The sequence below is a fragment of the Festucalex cinctus genome, chromosome 5, assembly GCF_051991245.1.
Source record: "Festucalex cinctus isolate MCC-2025b chromosome 5, RoL_Fcin_1.0, whole genome shotgun sequence".
NCBI lineage: Eukaryota > Metazoa > Chordata > Actinopteri > Syngnathiformes > Syngnathidae > Festucalex > Festucalex cinctus.
In genome coordinates this window covers 18,485,536-18,512,867 of record NC_135415.1, presented here as the reverse complement: position 1 = coordinate 18,512,867, position 27,332 = coordinate 18,485,536, and the positions used below count along the sequence as shown (strand labels likewise).

General features: G+C 39.1%; 1 protein-coding gene across 1 annotated transcript in view; it reads right to left on the bottom strand.

The window, feature by feature from the left end:
* The window catches only part of mef2cb (myocyte enhancer factor 2cb), a 262,080-nt gene that overhangs the window by 197,297 nt on the left and 37,451 nt on the right, over nucleotides 1-27,332 (bottom strand). The window lies entirely within an intron of this gene.

Sequence of the window (27,332 nt, the reverse complement as noted above, 5' to 3'; positions counted from 1 at the left end):
GGGGGGGGGGGGGGTGATGGCAAGGGGAGACAAGCCTGTTTTTGAGAGAACCCGGAGTTTGCGACATTCACTTGAGTGACAACACATTCTCGCTCTAATTCTAGGCTAGCAGATGTAATGTTTTCTCCCGCTCTTTGTCTCACTCCTTCCTTCTCTCCGCGCGCTTCTTATCATTTCGACTTTGAGAAGTTGGAGCTCCTAAAGGCTTTAGTCAATGTGTGAGTGTGTGTGTCTGTTTTGTTTAGTTTCAACTGGATTGTCGGCGCGCGTGTGTGCGCTTATGTGTGTGTGTGTGTTTCGGATTAAAGAGAGTATGCTTTCAGTTTGATCTTTTTATCTAATGCAGGCAAGGTGGTAATCCCAAAAGATTTTGTTCTTTTCCCAGAGCAAATTTGAGGATTGTCTGCAAAAACAGAAAAATAAGAAACAAAAGAAAAACAATTGTATCATATACATGTAATTAATTGTGTCCTTTGTTTTAATATAAACAATTACGCACGGCTTTCATGAAAGGAAAGTTTGTAGTGACATGAATCAAACATATTCATGTACGCTCATAACAACTTCACACAATAATAATACCAGATGGCATGTGAATATCCATTTTTGAAGTCTTGAGTGAATGTAATTGCGTTGTCCCCTGACAATCAACAAGCAGATTGCCACCCTGAAAGTGTTCTTCAAAAAAAATAAAAAATAAAAATAAATAAATAAATACAATGAAAAATCCCAATCTGGGTTGCGAGGCCACTTCCACCAGGTTAAATTAAAGAGAATATGAATAATAAATGGAGGGAATGACACTTCCGCAGCCAGGGGTAATGAAAGACCGACTTCCAGCTCTGTTCTGTCACCCATCTGACTCACAGCCAGCGCTTAATAAAGATGACACTTGACAGCTAACGAGAGTCGTCACGGGCGAGGACATGCACGCATACGTTGGGGAGGACGGGAAGGAAAAGGGGGATGAAATGAAGTGAGTGAGAAAGAAAGAAAACAAATAATAAAGGAGACTTGGGTGTCATCGGGCCTTGGCCTTGGTGGCCTGACAGCAGACTGATGCGTTTGGATGAAACAAAGTGTCAAACAAAAGGGAGCGAAGGATTAACTGTGCTTTACTTTTTCTTGGGCGATGCCACCATATAAGGAGGAAACGTGTGATGATAAGAATTCATCTGAAAGATGCCAAATGGTTTGAATCAGAATCATCTTTATTAACCAAGTATTGAGTCTTGGAATGCATCAGAGTACAAATAATTACTTTCTGTACCTAAGTACCATTTCCACGTATCCGCAATTTACTCCATTATTCATATCAAATGTATATATTTACTAGTGCTGTCAAAGTTAAAGCGTTAACTAATTAATTAATCACAAAAAATTATCGCATTAATCATTGTATTACCACAGATTAATCACACTATTAATTTTGACCGCAGATGATCCTTTTTATTTCTAAACACCACTTCTACTTTCAGTACTATAGTAGACATAATAACAGAAGCTACTTTTGATACTTAAGAACAGCAAATAGATACTTTGAGCATTGTTCAAAAAGGTGACTTCTATCAAAGTAATTTTCGGTTCAGATTTATGCAAACAATGCTTTCAGGTACTTCGTACAAGACTGCAAGCATGTTAGAAATAAAAAAAATTTACGCTATAGAAACAAATGCTATACATAGAGAGTCCCCCAAATTGGTGCCATTTACTTCCCCTGGAAATACAATTCATCAACTCATGATAATATTAAATGTAGAGGTTGTTTTTTTTTTTTTTACAAATTCTGCACATTTATTTGTATTTCTAATAAACACAAAAATATTTCAAACTACCTTGCATACTGAAAAAAACATTTGTCTTCCTAAAATTTGGTGTTACCATGAATATAATAACTTAAATACATTTTACATATGGTATTTGTGTTACTCCTTATCCCAACTATAAGTTTATTTTCTTTGAAAAATATAAATAACACTTTAGTCAAGTGCATGATTTATTTATTTTTCTAATTAACTGTCATGTAATGTTTTTAATATTCCACAAGTTCACAGGGAGTTGCATCATTAAGTTACTCTGCTGGCTACTGGAAGGCGATTCATTCCATTCATTTTTTTTGTTTGCTTTTCAAATATGCTTTTAACATAAACGTCATGTGGCTATATTCATGTATTTGATAATTCTAAGCAAAAAAAAACAACTTATTTTCAGTCCTGTTACTCAAATGAGGAGTTTCAGAACAACAACAAACCAATGACAAAGTTTCCTGAGATGGGCTAAAACACATTTTGAGTAGTTCATTATGTATATTATCAGATTTAGAGTTGTATACAGAACATTACAAAGGAGTTTAATTTGAGAGCATTGTAACAAGCAAATGGCAGCGATTTGGTAGAATGGCCCATGTGCAACATATGTTTAGGATATCCAGTAGCAAGCCGTGCTTGCCTGTTGTATTTGAACAGTGGCTGGGAGGTGAGGAAAGCCCCGCCCACATTGCACACTCCGGGGCCAGCCTCTGCCACAGAGAGCCCCGCGCCATTTACTGTCCATGTTGTGGGTAAACAATCAACAACGAAAAGACTGACAGATTGCCAGCTCCTCACCCTAATGTTGCCATTTTGGGAACATACTCACAACCCCCCACTCATCCCATCCCTCATGTTGTCAATTTTCTACCAACCCCCAACCCCCAGCCTCAGAAACCCCAGAGGGGCGGTCTCCCCGGCTGCCCACGTTGCCCTCCAAGAAACCACGAGAGGGTGTGGTTCCGCCTGGAACAGGGAAGCCATTTATTTTGGGCGCATCTCTGCTGACTGACTCATGTGTTGACTGGAAAGTTGGCTCCATGTTCTATGGGCCGAGGCTACACCAGCCGTATGGGTTAGCGGCCGCTAACCTTCCCTCCCTCCGTTTGGAGCCCCTGCGCCTCAGTCCACTACGTGTGTCCAAATGCACAAATCGCCACCAATTTTGCACCATTCACCCACTCACTTTTCATCACACTTCTAATTTTGTCCCTCTATCAGTCCTGCCACCGTGCCAAATGAAGAATTGCCTTTGTTTCAGCGTGACCTTCAGCTGCGGTTGTGTAATCATGCTTGATCACTTGTTTTGAATGAGGTGGGGGATTGCTTTGCGATAGGGATCCATTGATGGGGGACTGTGTTCCAGAGAACACACGAAAAGAAGTATAATATTTCAGTCATGTTTTTCAACTATAATAATCTGAAAGTACTCCTTAGAAAACGTGAAAAAAAACTGATGAAAAGCATCACAGCATGTTTCCCACTGAAAGAAAAAAAAAAACTGACTTTGTATACATCATACACTATTATTAGGCATCTGAAGCCAAATATACCAGATTGGCAGGCTTTAAAATTAAAAATTCATTCAATCAACTTGCGTGAAAAAAATGGTTCTGTAATCCAATAAAATAGCCATTAAATGTCAGAAATACAGCACATTTGAGAGCTTTTACAATCTTTGCTGCAGTCATCAACGATTATAATGCATGGCCTTTACTGTTCTCAGTAGAGAATTAAGTCACTCATATAGAAAAGTAAACCTTTATTTTATGTTTGTAATAATTGTAAATTAGTGTATGAATCTTGCCAATCAATTTGACGAACGTGTGTTTTTCATGCGCATGAAACGATCCAGTAAATGGAAACATGGTCCGATCAAAAAGAAAAGAGAATTACATGGAATTGAATTTTCACAGCTGGAGCATTCCAGATGGTGTGAGTAGTCAATAAAAGAAGATGAGGGCCCATAAAGGGAAAAAAAAGGAAAGGAAATGCCCAACTGTAACAGGGCTTTTATATATCTGCCTAGGCAATGAACAAGTCTTACTGTACTGTATATGGTCTGGATAAAATTCCCATTTCCTCTACATAATAACATACTTATGGACAGACTTGAATGTAACTTTAACATGTATGCTTCACATAAATGAATTACCTCACATAATCGTTTTGAAAAAAAAAAAAGATTTTCTTTTCAAACGCAACACTTTCTATAGCACACGAGACAATAAAATATGGCCATTTATTTATTTATGTATTTTAATGTGCACATGTAGAAATGAAAGATGGGGTATACTCAAAATACATTTTCGAGAATGTACACAATTCATAATATTATGTAGTCCTGCATTAAAGCATACCATCCATCCATCCATCCATCCATTTTCTTAACCGCCTGCTCCTCACAAGGGTCGTGGGGGTGCTGGAGCCTATCCCAGCTGGCTTAAGGCAGTGGGCGGGGTACACCCTGAACTGCTTGCCAGCCAATCGCAGGCCACATAGAGACGAACAACCACACACACTCACAAGCACACCTCGGGACAATTCAGAGCGCCCAATTAACCTGCCATGCATGTCTTTTGGAATGTGGGAGGAGACCGGAGTACCCGGAGAAGACCCACGCGGGCACGGGGAGAACATGCAAACTCCACCCAAGAGGGCTGGAGTCTGGACTCGATCTTGCGTCCTCAGTACTGGGAGGCGGACGTGCTAAGCACTTTCCACCGTTCCGCCCTAAAGCATACCAGTTTTGTCAAATATAAATGTAGGCTCACACGCAATGCCAACAATGGGCTGTCCAATACAAGCCAGGAAGTGGACATGAAAAATCAGCACAACCTGCTAAGTACTGAAGATAAATCGGAATTATTATTTTAAACAGGGTTACTTTTGAAGCCGTTTTGTGACTGAAGCATGTTGCTGAAATGACATCAGTTACAATTGTAACATTTTTTCAAAGGTATGAGTAGTAATAGGTCAATATTAAGGGTACATGTAATTTGCGAAAGAGTGTTGACTTCCACTGTAGGCCAGGTTGTCGCAATGGTGTCCATCTCATTACGTTACCGAGCCATAGCGGTTGAAAAAACAGAGTCAAATCTGTATACATTTTGCAAACATTCTGCCTCAATGTTATGACTGGAAAGGCTTCAGTATGTAACAAGAACCCTCAGCTGTTTACTCTTCTTTTCATTTGGAGTGAAATGTATTACACTGAGTGATTATAATCCACCAAGGTAAAATTCAAATCTACTGTACTCTACATTTTTCTTGCACACCCTACATAACCAGACCACACACGCAGGCGTCCAAGTCCAGAATGCAAACTAGCATCTCTCCATCAACTCGTTTGAGGAATGAAGTTAGTTTGTATCACTGTGGATGACATGATATGGCACACCACTATGAGGAACATTTTGAAAGTAACTGATGACTGAGAATGTTCAGAGGCGCGCACTTTGCCGGCCATTCAAGAAAGCAAAACATGCAAAGCTGCTGCCCTGGATCTTATATTTCTTTACCTACAGCATTTATTATGCAGTGGTCAAAACTGTGAGGTGGGTGCTCTTCATTTCCTCAGTTTCTTCTCCCCAGGGTCTCCATATTGCTTCAGAGACGTCTGTGGGTTTTGTGCAATGGCGTAGTGTTCTGACATTCCCTCCACACCCACACTGGCAGCCAACGTGCCAATTAGTGGCCTTCTCCGCAGGGGTGGGTGTATAGGAGGTGGAGAACACAGAAGCCCGCAAGACAGAGGCGAACCAGCGAGAGCGAGGTTGTGCATATGAGCGCTTGGGTACATGTGTGTTTATGTGTGTGTGTAACAAGGCCTCAGACCTCAGACATTCCTTTCACTATGACCTAGGGTACAATTAAGGAGACGTCCCTCCCCTGCCTCCCCTCCTCGGTGGACCACATCAACGGAAGTCCTGGCCTAGCTGGAGGCTCTAATGACGGGAGGGAGGCCAGGTCGCGACCCTGGTGAGCCTCCTCCGCACCACACCCTTCCTGTTTAGCTCTCGATACGGGCTAGGTCAAGAACGAAGGGGACTCGTGAAATGGCGTAGAGACGTGTGTTGGAATTGACAAGCTCTTGGCAAAAACATTATGAAACAAAACAACTTGTATGCTCACAAATCTATGTTATACTGCACACACAAAAATTGTTGATTCAACGTCTCTTCAAGCAATTGAGGCAAAATTGAGTGTGTTATAAGACTTCAAAAACAGAGGCGATGTTTCAGTCTTGGCTAGTTTGGTGTCCAAAGAAGAACATGACAAGTCTGCTATGGGAAGTCCTCAGCTTCGGGAACGTCTCCAATTAATCTGCCAACGCCAGCATCGAGACATATATTCAAAAACATTATCCAGTCATCCATTTTCTGTAATGTTGATCATCATTGGGGTCAGGGGTATGCCTATTAGGGATGTAACGATATCCAAACATCACAATAAATATCACGATATAAACGTCATCAAACGATAATTATCACGATATAAAAAATAAAAAAAAAGCTCACAATAATGTGCAAAAATTGCACTGTATTGTAATCATAAATAAATAAATAAATAAATAAATGGGGGTTTTTTTAAGCTCATATTGGTGAAAAACAGCACAATATTGTGTTTTTGTACATAGTATTAACGGAGAAAAGGGCTTGGCCATGTCATTGTCATGTGACCCTATTGGCTCAGTGGTGCAAAGCATCATGGTCTATGCAGTTCACAATGTTGTGTTAATTTGGCTGAAGCAGGCCAAAAGTAATGTCTTGCCAGAGATGTTGAAAAATACTTCATGGTATGACGGATTTATAGGAGTGATAACCGCCACACTGACCAAAACATTCCTAATTAAAATTAAGCTGCACTAATAAACTAACCACCAGAGGGTGGTACAACTGCACCAATGGAATGCACCCTTGGCTTTTTAATGGATGTGCTGCTTTTAATATTGAGAATGACGACAACGATATTGTGGCACTTAATATCATAAATATTAAGATATTGCCATTATTGTTACATACCTAATGCCGATCTTAGCTAAATTTGAGTGACAGGTGGGGCATCCCCTCGACTGGTCTCCAGCCATTCGCATTGCACAAACACCATCTACACTCACATTCACATCTAGGATCAATTTTAGAGTCTTCAATGAACCCAACATTCATGTTGTGGAATGTGAGCGGTAGCTGGAGTACCTGGAGAAAACCCATGCAAGCACTGGGAGAAAAATGCAAGCATCCAACTGGATTTGAACCCCCATAGGATTAAAACCACTCAACCACTGCGCCACCAGGAATCATACAATAATATTTATATGATTGCTATTTTTTCCAGTGTCGATATAGGAACATTTGTTGCTAACTTAATCTATGAATAAACGTACATATAGTTTGTGATGCCGTTGCATAATTTAATGTGTTTAAACCAGGCAAGTACTATTTGGTATAATCCTGTTAACATCTTATATGTTGTCAAAGTCAATTACAAGAGAAAAGATTAGAGGGCACTCTCAATTTGAAACTGAAATAATATATTATACTTATATGTTCACAAAAGCATAATATCAAATGACTACTAGTGGAGGGCACCACTACAGAGAAAAACTCAGTGACGAGTTGGTTAGAATAATATAATTTGTGGGGAATCCCACCGGGTGTGACTGTGCAGCTCTCAGACTGTTGTGGTTTTGTTATGACATCCTTGCAGTCTCATAATTTATAGGGAACATTTCAGAAGCAGACTTTTTGCTCTTTTAAAACATTGAGTTGGCACAATCGTTAGCTAGACAGTTGTGCTCTTGCCTTAGTTGACAAGGCTGAGGGATTTTCTATTGGATATTGTCAGCACTCTTACTGATATTGCATCTGCAATGTTTTAACTAGTTTTAATCATGAGGGGTTTTTTTGCAAGTAAATTATACTTTGTCAAGGAAGCTGAAACATATTCAACTTAACACACCACTTACGCTCAGGCTAACTTCAAAATAAAGTCCGTTTCCATTGATGGCAATGCAAATAGCCTTAAGCGGCCCTCCATCGTGGCATGATGGCTAGCTTGACTTTCCTTTTAGACGTCCATAGTTTTGATTGGCATTAAAACTGCGACCAACATCAACACAACGCTATCCCGAACTCATATTCAATGGGTAATTTAGGACGCTAAGAAACCGCTAAATAATTACGCCGTCGTTGTATGATACGGCAGAAGTCTCCGACATAAGTGGCTACTGGCTAGCATGCAGCTAGCATCTTGACAGCTGGAAACTGGCTTGCTTGAATTCTTTTTCGATATTCTGGACCAAGGCTACTTTGTAATTCACTCTCCATGTTTAAAGGAAGGGAATGTGCTTTAAATTACACTTTGAGGTGATTAATAGATTAATAGAACTTCAATTATTTTATAAAAAAACACTTTTTCCCATTAAAAAAGAAAAAACATTAACTTAAAATGTCAATCATAGCCATTTAGATTGGAGCAACACAACTTGAAGCCCTTCAGTACCTTGTTTTTATAGTTATTTTACACGTGGACCATATATAAAATGAGAACGTTTCTGCCTTATATTGCACTTAAAGTTGTGTTCTTAAATCCTAAAATGCTATCTTTGACATTTTGAATTGATTTTTTTATTTATTTAATTGGAAAAAAATGATTTAAAAAAATAAATGTACACCAAATCCTAAATAGCTATATTGGACATGTTGAATTATTTTTTACATTTATTTAATGGGGAAAAGCATTTAACAAAATAAATGAAGACAAAGTACTATTTCTTATTTTTTCCGAAAAACTCAAGTCCGTGATCCGATCCGAACTGTGACTTGTGATCCGTTGCACCACTAGTTTTGACTATTATAAACGATGGGATGAAAAGCAGATGGGCTTTCCAACGTGTGTCTGTGTCTGCTTTGTTTGAGTTTCATGGGGGTTTAAGGATTCCAAAGCTGTGGTCCTCAGGCATATGTTGGAGAGGCAGGGATAATGATATGTCTGAGGGTTCTTCTGTCTGTCTGTCTGTCTGTCTTGGATTTACTTTCTTCACTCTTGTGAGTGAAGAACAGCAGGGGACAATGCGGGGGTGATAATGTGCGCGCCCTTGTACATGTTCAGCTCCATGGTAGGAAGATGCACACGGAGGATAGTCAGACATGTATGCCAAACGAAGAATGTGCGTGCGTGTGTGCGGTGTCAGGGGTCCTCACAGATTATAGATGTTGATGAGTGTCTGCTCTCAGCTTGGAAACCGAGTAATTGTCACCTTACTCGAATAGGAGAAAGGCAAAGATCAGTTATGGATTTCCATAATGAAAAGCAGCAGTGACAGAACAGGAAAACTCAAGACAAGATAAGTAAGGTGAAAAATGTACAATATTCTTGACCAGAGGAACACAGATTTTGTGTTAGTAATGTTAAAGCTTAGTCGACACCATACATTATAAATATAGTTGAGATTGTAGGGTTTGCTTGTTTTTCCACGTTAGAAGATTTGATGCATGTTTATGACTCTCCTCCTCTTTCTCATTAGCTTCTATTAATCCATTTACCCTTCAGTGCCCTGACACCAGCACCAGAACCTCAGCCTTTGCCATAACCGAAGTGACACCGACCCTGCAGGCGAGGTTGGGAGGCCATGAGGTCATAGCAATGATGGCACTCGCTGTCGACTGGTGAGATGTGGGGCCCGTAGGCGGAAGGGTGCTAGGTGGCTGCAAGGGGGGAGTGAAGCAAGTGTGCCGGGGGAAGTGAGACATTCATTAAGAAAGCCAAGCTGACGCTGTCACCCTTTGCCTGCTTCGAAGGAGCCGGTTCAGACACGCCAGCCTCAGCTGCGACCAGGTTGCGGCCACACTGCATTGATATGCATACATTTGTATGCACTTGAACGTTCAAATTATATTTTGGCTGTGCAAGTGTATGGAGAGTGAGACGCAAAGTTAGTCGATAGTGAAATGCAAATTCATGGTTGTTGAGGTGGGTCAGATGACAAACAAGACAATCATTTCTCCTCCTCAGTCACCTTGTAACTCACTCAATAAATAGCACAACATGCTTTCTTGGCGTTCTAACACAACGAGAGAGGTCATGAGTCAATTACGGTTTATTTTTCCTCTGCTAGAACACAGACACACTTGGCTAATAATGTGCTACAGTGAACAAGAGGGTCCTTTTGACACTGACAAATGAATATCAGTTATGTTAGGCTAATGCCCTCAGACAAAGTGAATATAGTCATGAAATGAGGTGTATGTTTAGATTAAAATTTGAGCAACTCCAGTCAAAAGCTGTCCAAAACACTACGGACCAATGCAATAAATGTGTTAAAAAAAAATAAAAAGACAAAACAAACTCCGTGCATAGCTATGATAAACAACTGTTCACATTTAAATTTACTGTAATCTGATTGGGAATTAGGGCTGGGTAACTTCATGTTACAATGTGCATCACGATACAAGGGTCATGATCAATACGTATCGCAATAAAGTACACCTGTATCCCGATACATAGCCTTCAAGGCAACATACATTCCGATGACGTTACCTTGCATATATTTTTATGAAAACAGTCATATCTATACCCAAAATGATATTTTATTATGCTGGATAGCAAAAATGTTTTCTTCTCCTAACGTTAGCAGCGCTTCCGGTTTAGTTCGGTTTAATGTGTGTGCACTGCACAGCTTTGAGACGCGCCATGAATGAACGTGCAATATCGATTCTGACGCCTCCGTATCAATATGTGTATTGTAAAGAGGTCCGCAATGATATATTCCCGCATTTATTTTTTCAAGTACATCTCTTTTGGGAGTGGTGCTTCATAATAACAATAACAATAATAATAATAATAATAATAATAATAATAATAATAACAATAACAATAACAATAACAATAATAATAATAATAATAAATTTTAACTGCTGGCTTTGGTCCTATGTTAAGATGAGAAACAATACAAAATATATTGTTTTTGTGTGTATAATATATCTGTGTATAATAAAGTTTCCCTTGGATGGATAATGTACATTAAAACATCTACCGTAGTTGATTTTAGTTCATTTTAAATGCAGTCTGTCCCATCATACAGCAGCTCCAAAGGACCGGTATAATATTTCTGCCTACTGAACGTCAAGTTCAACATTTCAGCTCGTTTCCTCTCAACACAACCCCCCCAAACTCCTGTGGGAACTATATGTTCTGTTAGTTGCTGAATACATAAATACCTGACTCTGTTTACCAGTTTGTGGTTGCTTCAATCTCTTTGTTAGATAGTAGAAGATTACTACTGTAATAGCGGAATCTTAAAAGCAATTACATTTGTTATTAAATGATGGAAAACTGTAGTCCTGTAGCACTTTTGTTTTCTTTTTTGGACAAATAAATCTAAAAAGTGAAGTAGTATTTTGTTGCAGTCAGTACTAAATAAAGTTTCCTGCCGGCTCCTTTGTGTCTCAATATGTGCGTCAGCTGATTTACTGCACCCGATTTAGGCAATGTGACTGTATTGCAGTCAACATTCTCTAAATGTGATTTTCCAAATCTGCTGTCTTGTTTGTAGTGCGTGTTTGCTAAAGGAGTGTGCAGAGTGTTGGATTCTGTTACTATGTAGAAAAATAAACAATGCATCTTAAGCACCTGTTTTTGTTTCCTAGCCCTAGGTAGGTTCTTTTTGGCTAAACTTGACAATTCCACAAATATTAGTCAGACACACCTACAGTATGTTTTGGAAGGCAAAATAGTTTGTCAGTTTTTAATTATTATTATTTTTTTATTACATGTCAAACTAATTACGAACACTGAAGATTTTGGGAGGGACAAAAATCTAAACGGTATCATAGTTTTGACTCTAAGCCACATGGATAAAGGCCTAGCACAATCAGACAAGATTCCACCTGAATGTTTAATTGCCTAAATAAACACATTATGTACTTCATTGCACTAATTTCAATCTGTGTCCAAGGTCACATCTGACAAAGATTTAAATTGACTCATCTGTAGACCTTGGAGACAAGAATCACTCATCCGAAACATGCAGGGTAACAATGAAAATCAAGTTAGGATAGCAATTTGGTCAAACAACCCTGATTACAGCAGATTAGCATACTAGTATATGATTTGTTAAAAAAAAATGTGTTCAATCCGTCAAGAATGTGCTGTTTTGAAAACAATCACTGAATACACAGAACCATGCTGAGACCTCAAGTCAAACTATGAATGCAAAAAAAAAAAAAAGTTGGATATACTTTAAATATAACCAATCTCTGTTCCAGTGTTTGCAGGTGGAGGACATAGTGGTCTTTGTGGATGGAGGCTAACTTTATATAGCTATTGCCACTTAGCCTCATCAACTCAACAGCGCCTCTGCTGGTTGCAGCCAAACGGTGCACTTTTTTTTTTCTCTTCAACTTGATTCCTGAACAATCAATTCCACGCAACTGCCATTATTTGTTTTGTCCAATTAAGTCCATCCTGTCTTGACGGCTGTGGGACACCACTGCAACTTCGTGTTCATGTTTGACTTTGAGGGAAAAAAAAAAAAAAAAAATCTTTTGTTTTTGGCTTCATCATAAAAGCGTTATAAATCATAAAAGGGATTTATTTTGCATTTGGTTGTGCTTGGGGCAGGATGGCTGTGATGGATAGGCTGACAAAGTAGAGGACAAATGTATGAAACATGAAGAGAGGCAATGGTTCCATTGTCGAATACTTGATCTCCACTTTTGTCGTACTGAAAATGAACTGAACTTTTGAGTTTTGGGAGTATTCATGTTTATGTTATTGTTGATTAGAATATGATATGTAAACTTGTGAGGCTTTGCTGGCAACCTGGACCTTCCGCTCGCTCCATCTCTTATCTGGCTCGGCTCGACTCCTGTTCCCAGGGACCGTGGGGAAGGACAAGTCCTGGCTGTCCTGGCTCTTGACAGAGGAGATAAATCACTCAGCACACCGGAGGATAGCCTTCCAGCCGGCAAGCTGGGAACTTCATTATCCCGCCCCTGCCACACATTACCATGCAGATCGTCACTGATTGGGCCGACGCTGTGGCAAGCGCAGCCTACTTCTGTCACCGGGACAGGAGTCTCAGATCAGTCTCAGTGGAGAGCGGAGCAAAGGAGAGGTGAGGTAAAAACAAAAAGGCGGGAGTGAAAGGAGACACGCTTTTGAAGGGGAGAATTTTGAAGCGGACTTGGGACGGTTTTACTAACAACACCTCAGTACAAAGATATTAAGCAAAAAGACAAACACAAAGTACGACAATGGCTGTAACATTACTGGCACCAGCACAATAATCTCGTCCTGTACCAGGGATGCATCAAATATTCAGCCTTTACAAAAAGAGAAATGCCAGTTTGCTTTGCATTTTAAAGGTAATGCCTACGCGTTATTTGTTCAGTCATGTTTTCAAATTAAGTTAATGGAAGTGTTGAATTTTATAATGGGTACTTACAGTACATACAAGAATAACAATTAAGAATGAAACAATTTTTGCCATTTTTTTTTTTGTTCATCTCAATGGACTTCGTAGTTCTCCTTCTGATGTGCACACCTTGTCCACTTGGGAGCAGTATCTCACAGGCATACAAGTTAAGGAGATGGTCACAATTGCTCAGAAAGCTGCCGTAATATGAATCGTTCTGTACGGAAGATAATAAAAATATGCTACGTTTGTTTACGTTTATTTTTGCTACGTATGTTAGAAATGACATACTTTACAAAAGTAAAGCTGTTTGGTTGTTTTAAAACACCTAAAATAAAATACACCAAGTGTAACGTATTAGTTTTATGTTTAACAGTTTGACAGTAAACTTCAACTGGACATGTCAAAAACGAGCTTGACGCCAACATGCAAGCTAAAAAAAAGAAAAGATGTGTTGAAAAACTCACAAATCGTGTCATGCATATCGCAATGTCGTACGTTATTTATCGTGTTTGGTGTTTGCAGTGGTGAAGAACCGGACGACATCAAGATGAAAGTTGCGTCTAATATATTTACAACCTCAATTATTTTATGATATATTGTTTGTACTATATTTTTGTGTATTATATTTGATACCGTACAGCAGCAAGTGTTCGTAAAGTTGAGGTGGTGCGTTTTTCCAGTGTTGCAGTTTTTTACGGAAAAGGAAGACTATCATTTGAAGTGCACACACACACACACACACGACTATGTCAACACACTTTCACCGGCTCTAACACCTTGTCTGTTTTGAAATAGGATCCCTATGTTCGCCACAAACCACCCATCTTGAGAACGTCGGAGGGCACTGACATTTATTTATGGACATTAAACATACGTAGCATTTATAAACCACGGAGGAATTGCATTACATTTTGTTCCTTCCCCCTATGCTGTCATTAAATAACTATGGGTTCCTTTGGAAATAATCTTTTTCATGATTTAGTTAAAACTAATATTGTCTTTAAAAACAGGATATGGATGTGGTTTCTTGAAGTTACTTTAGATGTACAAATACACAGAAAGCAAGCAATAGGATGTACAGTGTGTATGTGGCGGTTCTTACGTTGATTGCACGCAAATGTTCAACAAAAAGTGCAAACTATGAGTAAAGAGTACCACTGAAATACATTTTGGTCTTGAACAAGTAAAGTCCACTGTTAAAAAAAAAGTAGACATTTATTTGGCTAATTTGTTGTGTTAATTTTAAGGACCGATGTGGAGAAAAAAAAAATGTGTGCGTGTGTGTGGTCCTGAAGCATGTGATATGATCCATTTGTCTTTACAAGTCAGCACGTGTGAGATCAGTATAGCACCTCCCATCTAACCAACTTAAACATGAACACACACGCTTACGTACACAGGCGCGAGTGCACACACACTGGCAGTTTCCCGGCAGAGTTGGGTAGCTAATCGACAAACTATAGATTTTTTTTTTTTTCTTTTTAGAATAAAAGGGGAAGCGTAAATCTACCAGCGTGTTATTGATAGTGTATTGGTACATTCGCCTGGCTTTGGTGTGGACAGAGTGGGTTCAATTTCCACTCAGTGACTGGGGGAGCGGTAATGGTTGTCGGTCTCTATGCAGTATGTGCCCTGTCTGACTGGTGACCACTGTAGAGTGTAATCTTCCTTTCACCCTACGTCAGGTGGTATAGACTCCATCTCTCCACAAACATGAAATTGGTTTAAAAAAAAAAATGGATAAATGAGCCTGATGAAATGAATTGTAGCAAAGTGGTTGTGAGAGAACCCGAAAAAGGAAGAAAATTGTGTTTTAAATAGGGCTGTCAAACGATGAAATTTTTTAATCAGATTAATCCCATCTTAAAATTTTGATTAATCACGATTAATCGCTTCATTAAAAAGGCTTTTTATCAACATTTTTTGCCCGCCAAATTTAAAATGCACCTCTTATGTGTTAATTTTTTCGGCATTTAATGTTAAGAGAACGTCTCATCATCCTCTAATCAGTAAATTACTTGCATAATTTAAAGTGGGAAAAAAATGACCCCGATAGTTTGACATCAACAAATATTCTGAATGTCACACGCAAACATTTATTAAATGCTAAAATTGTTCAAACACAACCTGTGCTACCTTTAACGTAGACATCCACTGTCAAGGTAAAGGATAATTTGCAGTCAAAATTAATAGTGCGATTAATCTGCGTTAATACATGATTAATGCGATAATTTTTTGTGATTAATTAATTAGTTGACGCTTTAACTTTGACAGCACTAGTTTTAAATGTACTCCTTTAATCAAAATTGTTACATGCTGCCCCATAAAATTACATATATTTAATTAACGATGCAGAAATAATTTAACATGTAAATCAGACTACCACAAGTCAATGGGCTCTCGTTCATCCGCGACCTATAGTGAGGGATAGCCGGAAAGAAAATGGATGGATAATTTAAACTAAAATGAAGACATTAACCAGAAAATCATTAATACGTCGATTTACATAGGCAGCGGGGAACTCTGACATCTGAAAAGAAAAATCACCAGGGGTCAAAGTTATTAAACGCGTTACAAGGTATTGCTAAGACACCTCAGCGAGAGATGGACCCGCGCGCAGCTTCTGTCAAGGGCAGCACAGTGGGCTTGTGTCATCACAGCATAATGTGGGCAGGTGTTTCACGTGTTCTTTAACAAGAGCCAAAGTGACACGGAAAATTAACAATCATTTCATTTCGCACTTCCGAACCATGGGGTGGGTGCAAATGAAACTGACTCCATGCACCTCTCAGCCTCCAGTTCTCATAGCTGTCAGCAGATGTCAGTTCACGGCTTGCCTGCTCAGCCTGCTTTCGACTAACCTCACCGCCTACTCAAGCCAATAGCATTCTCTAATCTCATACTGTATGATGTAGGATTGCAAAATTACAGCATTTGGGAAGTTGGAAACTTTCCATAAGAGTTAATTGGGTGGGGGAACAAGAATTGAAGGTTTACTGGCAGTTAATAAGGAAATTAAATAGTTGAGTAAAATATATATTAAGATGATCCTAATTAAAAGAACCAGATTTCATGCAAGTACAGTTAAATGTGAAGAGGCCTGAAGGGATTTAGCAAAAATGCAGAGGCAAGCCTTGAGAAGCTTGACAGAAGATGCCTTTTTATTTGCATTCCAAATTAGATTTTTGGGGGTGTTAATGGGAGATATTGCAATTTAAAAAAAGAAACAAACAGTCTTTCTGACTTTACAGTATTAAATGATAAATATAATCTATAAAAAAAAATAAAAATAAATCAGCCCTCTCTGTCCCCATAGTGCCTGTAGTATGATATACACATTAGTTATGTCATCTGTCGCTGACTTAACATTTTTAATGGAATTTTGAAGGTATTGTGAGGTAGAGGGAGTCAAATTGAAGCCGACATTCAAGTTTTTTGTTCTTCAATGAAGAATTGATTGTTCAATAAAATATTTAAAACTTCAATAGTTCCAAAACTTCACAATGTCTCCCTTTCTGATGTACTTTCTCGCTTAAATTGTGTATGGCCTCCCTACTTTCTCCCTGCGTAACCTCCCCCTGCAGCGCTTGTGTGTCAGAAGATCCCCAGGGTGTGTGTGGGCTAATTAGGGTGAAGCCGATCTGAGGGAAATACAGGTGTTAGCCAGACCGCACTCTCTGTACAGAGTAATGACGGTACTGAAGCCCCCTCATCCTCCCCAACCCTCCCCGCAGGGTAATTTGTCGCTACACTGTATAACCATGCATCTCTCTGCTCCACTTCTGTTTGCGTTTCATTAATTCCATCCACGGCGTTATTTGTTAGCATTATTTATGGCCCGCACAAATATTAATGCCATTAGCCTGATGCACAACAACAAGCCACCGGGGTCCTTATCAAAGCCGCCAGGGCCAGAATTCTTGAGTCTTTATCAGGTCAAGGTGGTCTATTCATGTTTGTGTCGATGTGTGCTAGATTGTTTCAAACCAGACATGCCGGTTGTGAGCTCACAGAATTTCTCTGCTGCCTGTGATAATATTGGAATATCAGTAAGATGACAACTTCTGACAATCAAAATCAGGGATAAGTGAGGCCAATGTCCTCTTTGACTTTTTGTTGTTGTTGTTGTGGCTCGAGCACAGTCCTTTTTCATGACATTTGAGAACACATTTTAAATATGTGACGTCACTAGTCTAAACATGACATTCTGATTAATACTACATTTGTGGAATATGAGTTATGCAACAAAATCCTGCCATTTTTTATCGATCACAGGGGGCGGCTATTTTGCTACTTGCTGTCGACTGATGATGACATCACAGATGCTCAGGCTCAGGCAACGACCAATCACACCTCAAATGTTTTCTGAAGCTGAGCTGTGATTGGTTGTTACCTGAGACCTGAGGAACTGTCATGTCATTTTCACAAGCAAGCAAGTGGCAAAATGGCCGCCTTCAAAACTGCTGGATTTTGCTGCTTAACTCATATTTCACTCACGGAAGTATGGTGAAGTGATAAATTTATCACAAGTGATAAACTGTTCTAAGATGTTAGTATATTAGGTAGTTGTCACAGAGTTGTTTACGGAAGTTACAAATAGTCCATGTTTTTCCTATGCCCAAGTCATTAAAATGTTCACACTAACAAACAAGTGGGTTATTTCTTGACAGGTATTTTTACAGGTTGCATTCTTGTAATTCTGGTGAATTTTCTTTGAATCACTAGTTCATTTTTCACTCAGTGTCAGGGTGAATGCGAAGTAAATAGTCTTCTACTCTGTACAGTCCGTGGCCTGTGACTGACTGGCATCTATCAGATGCCCGTAACGTCGGGACTCGTGCTGATTTTCCGGGAGCCTCTAGGCAAAACAGTACGAGTATCACTGTAATTGAAATCAAGTCAAATTAAATGATGTTCAAAAGCCTGTTTGACTCCAACATGGCATGACAGTGCAAATCTAAGAAAAAGAAAGAAGCATGAGAGCGTCTCTCTGCTTCTTTCTTCTGATCATTAAATTATAACTAGGCTCGGGATAAAGAATTCATGAGCACAAATCGACAGAGCTGGAGGAACAGACAGTAAAGGGAGAGAGTAAAAAGGGTGAGTAATGGGAGGAGTGTGAGATGCAAAAAATGTTGAGACAACTGCAAGATCGACAGAGGATGGGGAAGGAGTGAGGGGAGAGAGTATGCTTCTGTTAAGTGCATAAGTGGCGATACGCATCCATTGAGGTGGAACTGGACGTGCTGAGAGAATACTGTCCCAGGTCAAACCACGTCACAATCACTTGGCTGACTCTTACTCGCTCGAGCAGAAAACAGCTGAGGGAAAAACTGAGTGCGAAGCCTGAGTCAGCGCCATTTTGCCACTCATAAAAATGCTTTCCGTGCCACTGTGATGTTTTACAGTGACTATAGAGAAAAACACAGATGAAGAAATGATATCAATATGGACCTCATCTTACAATACTCTAAATGCAGTGAAGTGAAAGTTCCAAATCCATTCGTGAGAAGTGAAAATCTGCAATGGGGTATATGCCACAGAAGAGGCGGGACGTGATTTTGCACATCAGTTGATTTCCGGTCCGGGTTGCGAACGCGCAACCCAGGAGGACAAAGTCGGAAGCACAAGTATTTTTGACGCAGCCCACACGTCGCAAACCGAACCGGAAACAACTGTTGTGCAAAAAACAGTACCGCCTCTTCCATGGCATATACCCCATAGGGACCATTAAAAAATAAAAATAAAATGACTTTTAAAACACACTTACCGTGAATATAAAACACACTTTTAAAAGTATTCCTAATTAAAGATCATTTTCTCACTCCCTCATGGTTAAGAAAGAGTTTCTTGTAAATTATATTTGATGTGTTTTCCTTTTCAAATCCAAAGTGTGTATCGATATAAATTCTGCAGTGGCTGTACAAACATTAATACATCCACGTAACATATTACCTACATCTCATTTTTAATTGAGTAATTTATAATTTAACAGAAGCCATTAGGTTTGTGATGTCAGGGGGTTGAAATATTGTAACTCATTACTCTACACCTGTGGTGTCCAAAGGGACATTAATGCTGTTGAGATTTGATGGCATTTGAAATGATTTGCCAGTGGAGACAATCCTCCAGCTAAAAATCAGTCACAAACAGCTCATGACTGGATTATTTTAGTGAGACAAAGGCCTCGAGCTGAACAGGGTCCAACTAGAAAAATATGATGTGGTTTACCGTACAGTCTACGTTGATTTCGATATTAAAACTACCACAATATCGTCGTCGTCCTGTCATGATAATTAAAAGCAGCACATCTGTTAAAAAAAAAAAGAAGTTCAGGTTGATTTCTATTTGTGCAGTTCTAGCACCCTCTGGTGGCTTAGTTTCTTAGTGCTGTTTGATTTTCATACGGCATGTTTTGGCCCTTCTATGTTTAAAGTCCACGCTAATCGTCAGATGAACGTAATATGCTAATAGGGGAATGTAATATGCTTGTGAAGCAAGTCAAAATGTGGAGGATCTCAAAATGTGCATGCAATAGCAAAGAAAAATCTTGCTTTCTAATGTGCCATATACCTTGTATGACTGTCAAGTCTGGATTTGTTTCAGACAGTGAACGGCCAAACTGCCTTTATATAATGTCTACCCTGAAACTATACTATCAATTATACTGTACTGTACTCTTGCTCTCACTGATCTCAGTACACTCTTACAGATGCAATTTGAAAGAATTTGATTGAAAATGTGATCTAACAAAGAATAAGTGTTGTGCCATGTACCAAAACAGAAATCGGATCTAAAATGTCTTAAATAATAATAATAATAATAATAATAATAATAATAATAATAATAATAATAATTAGGGATGGGCGAGTACCGATACCAGGTATCGGTATCGGGCCGATGCCAGCCTTTTTTCAAGTACTCGAGTACTCGTGACACAGACGAGTACAAGCGACCGATGGCAGAGGGGGAAGACGTTAAGTGAGTCCTCCTTGCCTTTAACTGGCGCTAGCTTGCAGCAGTTTTACACCAAAACTTCACAATACTTCAAAATTGTGAATCTTAAACTAAAAGAGCATGTTTGTGTTTTATTTTGACCGTTAAGACTATTGAAGAGTGACTGTGCTGTTTTGTTTTGTTTTTTTGTCAAAATTAAAGGAAATATATTTGTTTAAAAATATATTTTAGTGATTTTGTTTTTTTATTTGTCAAAATGTACTACTGGTATCGGCATTTGGTATCGGTATCGGTGAGTACTGAGGGTCTGAGTATCGGTATCGGTCTGAAAAAAAAGTGGTATCGAACATCCCTAATAATAATAATAATAATAATAATAATAATAATAAAATAATAACAAATAAATAAATAATAAAAATAAATAATAAATTAAAAAAATAATAATAATAATAATAAAAAAGTGGTGCTTTTTCACTTTCACTCACTATGAATGGTTTAAGTGAAATTTTTTATTACGTGTCAAAAGCACCACAGGGGGGGTTTAACTATGCAGTCTGTCACATGGACCGCCAAGGCATCCAGAGGAACAAAATATTCCTTGCACAGGTTAATTAATGTTCACAGGAAGTTAGGTTACACAGACGAGGGGCTGATTTGCACTGCTGGATGTTGGTTTTAAGTTTACTTGAATTTTTCCATCACAAATGTCTTCCATCCGTCCATCCATCCATCCATTTTCTTGACCGCTTATTCCTGCAAATGACTATTTATTTATTTATTTATTTTTTATTTATAATCATTGCCACCAGCTCAGTGGCATAATAATGCTGAGTATGCTTGCAATGTGGGGACACTTTTTCGTTTCTGACCCCAAAACACACATAGAGCGTACATCTACAGTGACTAATTCACAGTACAGTATTTTACAATCCAGTAAGGGATATCTGAAAATAAACCCTTTCTCACCAGCTTCTTTTGTTGGATGATACACTGACACACTTCTCTTTATTGTCAGTCATGAGAGCAAACTGACTCAAATTGTATTCTTGTGACTAAGGTCAACAATTTGATTTATTGTCCCTTTCAAATTTGTATTGCCACAAAGTCCAATGGGTGCAGTAGACCTCTTAGATACGGGAGTTTCAAAATACTTTTGAAACATCAAAGGCCCAGGAAAAAAGGTGACAATGGTGTCACTCCCGTATGTGCTCTCTGTGCTCCCTGTGGCTGATGGTGAGAAACAAAAGGTGACATTCTCAGATATCAATATGTCATGATCACGTCATTCAAAGTGTTGGTCTTGAGATTTGATTCCGACAACACACTGAAAGAACAGGAACACCCTATTATCACATTTTTTTTCTTAAGTTCTGAAGCAAATTTTCTGTTTTTCTCACAAGAAACTACAGCAGGCAGCAGCTGATGCAAGTGATGATTGAGACACATACATAAAACAAAAGAAATTATACATTAAAAATAGTGAAAACTACCTAATACAATTTAAAAGCAGTTTTATTTTTGTGGACCAACAAAATAATCCTTAAAAAAAAAAAAAAACTCATGAAAGCAGCCAATACAAAAAGCAAGTTAAGGCAATCAAAGAATTTCCGTAATTGTCCATTTTGGCCCACTCCATATGAACAAACTGCTCCGATTGTCTTAGGTTTGAAGGGCATCTACTCCAGACCTTATGTTCCACCTTCTTCCACAGATGTTAAATAGTATTTTAATCAAGACTCTTCAAAAATAAATGTCCGTTTGGTTCTTGGCCATTTTGTTCTACAGTATTTGCAATGATTTGTTGTAAAACCTTTACTCACTCTACAGGTAATTTATTTATTTAATAGTCCCTTCATACAACTAAAAGACAAAAGTTGATCACTATATAGTGAAGCTAAAAGTCAAACTGCTTACCCGTTGAAGGTGTCTGACAGACAAATGTGGCCATCACAGTCATCCTCGAAAAAACATTCTTTTGAGGAATATTGTCAGCGAATCAAATGGGGGTGGGGTTGGCTGAGTGATTTCAGAGTGCTAACAGCAAAAGACTTTGGCGGACTTGTACATTAAGGCATGGAGAACATGGAGTAAAATAATCAAATAAAATGAGTTGCTCAGAGACACACAAGAGAAATGACATATATGATGTGTTAAAGAAGGCAGTGATGAAGGAAGAGCTGCATCACACTGATCCAAATCCATATTGCCGAGGTGCAGACTACTTCAAGTCTAAAACAGTAGGAAAAGCCTTCAGGCTACTTCCTAGTAGGCTGCTAAGTAATCACTTCCAAATACTGCGACGCTTGTGCCGGGGCACTGTCAAACCAAGAAAGCCAAGTGCAGTGTGAAAGGCCTTTAATGCGTCTGTTGTCTGTTGAGCTGAAGTCTCACAAGAACTGCTGAAGTCTCAAGTGGCATCACAAGTGATGATGGTTTAACCCCAAGTTTTATTGGACTTTTGAGGCATTCCGGAAATTGTTGATTCAACTCCAAATTATTCAACCTTTGGCATATAAAATGAGGAGTTTCCATCATATTACTGAATGAAGTTTAAGACAAGTCAAATCACACATTCAACGGTTCAAGTGCAGCAAGGTAAGAAATGTACTTGTTCTTTTTTTTTTTTAGGTGGTAGATGTTTCCACTTTAAAAGGGTGAAGAGACATGATTTATAAGACATAAGCCTTTTTGTTTTTCCTTGTCATATTTGATTCTCATCTCTGAAGCTTTGACTATCAAGTCTTTATATTCCATTTCAGGAAAAAGAAAAAAAAAAAAAACGAGTCAAAGAAGCCCAACATGAGACCTCAAAGTCAGCTTACAAAAATATTCATTAGCTGGGCTCTGCCTAATGTTTTCTCTGAATGGGTCTGTGTATTATCCTCAGTAATTTTCTGGACTTTCCTCTTGCCTCCATGTAAGTTAGTTTCCACATTTGATCATGAATAATAGTATTTTTGCTACAGAGTGGTGCAAATGAATTTGTCATTCAATGGTTCATCATTGTCCATTCAAAGATGTTACATGTCACACAAAGATACATCACGAAAAAAACATTAGGGGTGACTAATTTCCTTACTAAAAATTAAAGTAATGAACACCTTTTTATTATTTAAAAAGTGAAGGGGAATTAACTGCGTTATTATTTTTTGTTTTTCCAGGGTAACGTTTTGTTGGCCTGATTGTAAAGCAGAAACTATCTTAAAGGCAGGCCAAGGAGGAACTAATGATCTTGTGTCTAGGACAAAGAATTTAAGCACACCTAATCATGTATGGACTGCTGACATATTCGTGTGATACACCCTCTTTTTAATTATAGCAAAGTGTTGATACACATCTTTTTTTCCCCCGTTGTGTATTTTGTAAAATTTTTAATGACCTTTATGTGAAAGCCAAAAGAAATGTTAACCAGAGCTCATTTGAGTCTGTTTTTAGTCATCTGTGTTATGAGCTGTATTAAGACCAACCTCGGAAAAGGATGAGTGCCAAGTCAAAAACGCCAATATACAATTCCTTAATTCAGAGTCTACCGGTCAATCTTCCAGATTCGGTGGAGTTGGGCCCAATACTATGTCCTAAATGTGACATCATCATATCACCTAAGCCATCAGTGACTACGAATATTTGGATTAAGGTCAAAATTCCAGTTTCTGAAACATTCGGCACAACACGTTTACATGCGTGAGCAGATGCATTTACTCATATATATTGTAAACTTAAAAACAAAAAAAATCTACACTTTGGTGACAAGGTGACACAATGGTTAAGTGGTCAGTACATCTGTCTCAAAGTTCTGAGGCCGGGGGTTCGAATCTGAGCCTTCATGTGAGGAGTTTGCAAGCCCCATAACATATCTTGAGCTTCCTGCACACAACAACAGACCACTGTGGCAGACAGTCTGGTAGGACATAACTCAACAACAATTGCCACAGCAAACAAATCTGCTCCCAATTTTAATGTGACAAATTACAGAAACATATTTCATGGAATGTACACTTCAACAAAGATACCCAACTAGTTTGTGCCAAGATGTGAAACGTATAGCAACTCCATTTTTCCCCTCCAGGAAAATTTCTGTGAAGACATCCATTCAAGCTTTGACAGTGAAGGAATTGGAAGTTGAGCAGTCTCCTCCAGCTGCCCGAACACCATTTCTTGATATGATTATTTCCACCGTTTCCTGCATAGTAAATGTGCTTTGCTGTAGGATATAGGAGGGAAACCATGACAAGCTTGTAAATTCCATGAAGTGTTCTGGATTTTTCACCCCTATCATAGTCTGTTCTGGCTGTTTTCTGGCATAGGATGCCCAGCTTCTTGTCCTAATCATGCCCTCCATAGAGTGCCTGGCACATCTCACATCTGCAAAAACTATTGACAGTGGACTGATGCTATGGCAAAGGTATTGCTGTTTTGCGCTCAGAGAAAAGCTCAAAAGTTAACCTGTTTGAATAAAAATTGATCTGTTTGAATAAAAATATAAAGCACTTAATGCCATCAGTAATTTATGAGCAAAGGGATCAAATCTCCTTTTTCTTCTTCAATGTTTGGCTGGCAGTTAGACTGTGCATCGTGTAGCCAGCGGTGATACACTCCCCTGTCCTCAGTTTTGCCTCCCACCGTGCCCCTGCAGTGCAAGGGTTCATGGGAATGACCAATGGGAAGAAATGCTTTGCTCCTTCCCACAGCCACGAGACAGCTGTAATCCCTTCACCCTTTTCCCTAAATTACTTTAAAACATGCACAAACACAGACACACATTCTGAGCATGCTTTGACTCAAAGATATTTGAATTGGTACTGTACATTCATGTACATGGTCTGTATAAAGCAATATTGCTCAGTAGAGTTGGGATACAATCATACAGCTATTGAATTGATGGTGGTTCCGCTTCTGTGTCCTAGATAGCCTTTGAACATTAATCAAAGGACCCTTTCACGTCCAACTGTGGCCGCTGGTTGTCACTCTAACGCCAATGCAATGCACTATGGGAGTGTTTCCCAACCCTTACCAAGTCACCCATTTTACCTTAGATGTGGTTATTGTTTCCCCAACAGGTGGACACGCAGAAAAAACAATTCTTTGTTCTGCCAGTCACACAAAGATTTACTTTTAATTAAAACATTTATTTTTTTTTCAGACAAATTCACCCCTGATGATCTCTAAAAGCTCATTGGCTGTGTTGTCAATCTCACTCGTTTGTCTTCTCTCAAGCTCTTATTTTCGCTCTCCCTCCCTAGACTCTCCAGTCTCAGCAGAACTCCCTGCAGTCCCTCTCAATCTGCACCTCCTTTGTCCAACTACAGCACCTCCTCTCACTGTTCTCTAGCTTGTGCTGTGTGTTGCAAAGGATTTGGGCATCGACTGTAGCTCAGAAGGTTGAGGGGGCTGAAAAATGGAACAGAAGGCAAAGCGATGGGTGGAAAAAGAAGGTGGGATGGTGCATAAGGAGGAGTGGGAGGAGAAGGAGCTATGAGTGTATCGTCCTCAGAGAAGGGCAGTGAAAGCCAAGTATGTTCATCTAAGGAAGTGGGTTTCACGTTGGAACTACTTCACTTCAGAACCACAAGCATCATACTCAACATTGTTGATAAAGCAGTGGGTAGAGTGTACCCCAATGTGAATTGTCAGTTTTTTTAGGCTGTATGCATTCAAAGATCGATTTAGGAAGAGCCATAATTATCATTAGCCATTAATACTTTTAAGCTTGTAGGCCACTCCTCTCAGCTGATGTACGCCATAATGTAATTAATTTCTGGGTTCTGGTTTCGGTACTGTTTAGATGTGTAGCGTATTGATTAAGACACTTGTTAAATTTCCTGCTATTTTACTTTATTTTATTTTAAAGTTGAATATACTTTGCTTTAACACGGGCTCAGCCAGACATCTTTGAAAAGTGTACTCAGTCGCCAAGGCGGTTAATTTGTGTTTCACGACTGCATGTGAATCATAAGTTAGCTTAGCAATCAGCGAGGCTTTCATCATCATCACTTCGTGATGATATTTGTCAGAAGTGAATCTTATTCGCTGCCATTGAGACAAAATTGACTTAGGAGCGACTTAGTAACATGTTTGGCCGCCTCAAGTAGCCAGCCGAAGCTCATTGCTAGCTAGCTAGTTTGGCGCAAGTAGCACCCAAGTGCTTGGATCTCTGACTACCTGCATGCAAGGTAGTTTAGCATCACAATGAACATTTTATGTAGCCTAAACATTTGAGAAAGATTAAGCATAAAATGTGACTTCAAGATGTAAATAGATGTCTTGTTAACACTCATCGACACAAAACTCCTCTCTCATTAGACTCTTACCTTCGTGGCCTTCATTATAGCCATCTCACTAAAGTCATGAATAATAATGTGCCTTGGCTAGCATAAGGTCAATGTCAGTATATGCATTGCTTTACTAGATTCCCCAAGGATTAAGATAAACCACGGAATGACCACGGGGTTTGAAGCAGCCGTCTTTAACATGAGAGAAAGAAAGCAAGCGAGAGGGACTTATTGTATGGTATCTGCCTGGTTGAGCGTGGAGGCGTTAATGTCTCACTAATCACATTAACACACGGCGCACACCCGATCGTGGGGATTGAACAACATGGCTACCCATCTGCTTTTTGCTCCAGTTGAAGCATTGTCGCGTCAGCACTTAAGAACAAAGATTCCTTGATGGGATGAGGGAGTGCTATTTAGCAGCTATGGTCTCACAGTAAGATCATCTGTTTAGCGCTGGAGGAAATTGTGGATAAAGAGACAATATGGAGGGAAAAAAAAGGAGACAATCTCCCAACAGTCAAGTCTTTAAGTAAGATCAATCTAAAGGCTCAATGTCGAGGAGCTTAACGGAGGATAGCTTCTCAGAACTGTGCTTGTCATAGCCAAAGGAGAAAGGACTTAATGTATTCAAGAATTATGCATTTTGAGGCACAGGCAGAGAGAAAAGAGTCGAGGAGGTGTCTACAGTCTGTATTCTGTCATAAACACAAGAATAATGAAGTAGGCATGTGTTTGATTAAATGAAAATACTGCTTTGAGAAGATGACAAATTAAGAGAACCTTAATCACATGCTTGGCTTTAAACAGTGACGACATCGGGTAAATCTCGTTCGCAAAGGCAAAAGAGACAGAATCTCAATAGCATTAGTGTCA